General features: G+C 39.5%; 1 protein-coding gene across 2 annotated transcripts in view; it reads right to left on the bottom strand.

The window, feature by feature from the left end:
* LOC119573317 overlaps positions 1-1646 on the bottom strand; it is a 23893-nt gene extending 22247 nt beyond the window's left edge. For both annotated transcript variants that reach the window (XM_037920488.1, XM_037920489.1), the window contains exon 1: positions 1375-1646. The gene's annotated coding sequence lies outside the window, so the exon portion shown is untranslated. The remainder of the gene's footprint in view (positions 1-1374) is intronic.
* Between the last annotated feature and the right edge of the window lie 854 nt (positions 1647-2500).

The raw sequence follows: 2500 nt of genomic DNA, 5'->3' as shown, positions 1-2500 counted from the left end.
AATAATTGTATAGGTCTATCTATGACTCTATAAAGGCACACGCACACGCACACGCGCGCATGAACACACACACACACACACACACACACACACACACACACACACACACACACACACACACACACACACACACACACACACACACACACACACACACACACACACACACACACACACACACGCACGCACACACACACACAACCACACACACACACACACACACACACACACACACACACACATGCACACACACACACACACACGTGTGTGTGTGTATGTACACTTGTTCAATCCGCGTCCCTCTAGAATAAAATAATCACATTCCTTGACAGAGATGATAACAACTAAGCGCCAGTTTCGGCCAGCTGACCATCTGTCTCTCTTTTGCTCTTGCTTTTGCTCTCTCTCTCTCTCTCTCTCTCTCTCTCTCTCTCTCTCTCTCTCTCTCTCTCTCTCCTCTCTCTCTCTCTCTCTCTCTCTCTCTCTCTCTCTCTCTCTCTCTCTCTCTCTCTCTCTCTCTCTCTCTCTCTCTCTCTCTAACGACTATTTAATCTACACAGTTGGAGACCCGGCATGGGTGGCTAACATTATATAAAGGGCTGTGCAGGTGGAATTCTTCGAGTATCCTGAACTGACATGTATGTGTGAAAGACAACAAACAGTCTTCACTGAATACAATCTATTGGATATTACGATATTACTCTCCCTCTCACACTACATACAATAAATCGATGGAAAATATGCTTTCACAATTCAGTAACGAAAATACATGAACAAATAAAAGAGAAAGGTTGAAATGCGAATTCAGCATGAAGAAAATGATAAAATTAGTCATATACTCCCAATATTATATGATCATCGATATTTTAGTCCCACTCCTCCAATATTCAATGATGGGATGTGACCTTGATATGGCAGTTTTATCTAATTAATAATAACGCTTTAATTATTCAGTCGCTCCAGTGCGGATTTTCATCAATAATTTTATCACGTATCTTATCTAACAATTATTTGTTACTTTAAAATGCGTTAAAGCTGATAAAATTTTAAGCGATTTCTATTAAAGTCTGTTTGTTTACGTAATCTACCTGATACGAATAAGAGTGTATCGAATTTTTTTTTTAATATACTGGAATTATTTATCAGATATTACAAGGAAGAAAATAATGAATACAGACAGAAATAGTACGTCGCAATAAGTCCTTCAATATTGCAAAACTCAACGGGCGTGCGGTGACGACACTATTAACCAAATTTTCCGACTTCATTGCTACATTTCTCGTTCTCCGTATCAGACACGAGACTCGAGAGTTGTTAGAATGTCCGCGCGTAAAGCTGCTCCATTTCTATAGTTAAAATGTAGGCCATTCTTACCTGAATTTCTCTAGCCGACGTCCATGGCGAAATAGTGAATCTCTTCTCCCGAACAGCGATAGCACTTAATACCACTTAACGATGACTAGATCTTAGAACGAAATTAATTCGAAATAATAAAGTTTCCCTCTCTCTCTTAATCCCACGTATTTTAAGCACACAAGAGGATGAAACGCCAAGCTATTAACATACACACAAACAACAGAGGACACAGTCTCCCACTGGCTGTAAGTCAGCAGTAGAGGACTGCGCTGGTGAAACTGACGGTGTCTCTTGCAGGTGTTCGTCGCACCTGTACAGCACACACCTGCACACCTGTGATGGAGAGATAGAAGGAGAGGGGGTTGAGAGGGGGATGTGGATAGAGGGTGGGGGGGGGGGTGAGGGGGTGAGGTGGAAGGTAAGAAGGATGAGTGTGGTGTGTATCGTTTTTTTTTTTTTTTTTTTTTTTTTTTTTTACGGTGCGATTTTTATAATTATGGTCTATGTTCTTTATCTGGGACCTTTTTAGTTTTGTTTTGTAGGCCATATTTTGGCTTATTCTTAAATATTTCCCATTGTTTTTTCGTTATCTTCATCAGCATCATCTTAACGATAGTATACATAAGTGCAGTGTGATAATAACATTATCATGATAATAATCATTACATTGATGATAACTAATAACAACTTCAAAACTTGGTGCAGTCATTCCTTCATTGCCAATACAAAATATATTGATAAAGTAGGTTTATGTTACAATTATCGACCAGTCTTAGACACCTGCCATAAAATGCACATGTGAATATACAAAAGTATGATAAAAAAAAAAATGAAAGTTGACGTGACGAGAACCAGTGAATTGGTGTGGTTTATGTATTAAAGTTTCATATATTACGATTTATGTGCAATGTTTTGACTTTGAGTAAAGCTATTGTCTTCTGTGTTTATATCTTGCACTCCCAGTACGTGTGTTTTACCTGGCTTTCCCTTTCTGTGCTCTCTCTCTCTCTCTCTCTCTCTCTCTCTCTCTCTCTCTCTCTCTCTCTCTCTCTCTCTCTCTTTCTCTGTCTGTCTGTCTGTCTGTCTGTCTGTCTGTCTCTCTCTCTCTCTCTCTCTCTGTCTCTCTCTCTTCTCTTTTCTCTGT

Source organism: Penaeus monodon, chromosome 5 (genome assembly GCF_015228065.2).
Source record: "Penaeus monodon isolate SGIC_2016 chromosome 5, NSTDA_Pmon_1, whole genome shotgun sequence".
In the NCBI taxonomy this organism is placed as follows: domain Eukaryota; kingdom Metazoa; phylum Arthropoda; class Malacostraca; order Decapoda; family Penaeidae; genus Penaeus; species Penaeus monodon.
Note: the sequence above shows the minus strand (reverse complement) of the source record. Positions and strands in the feature narration are given on the sequence as shown.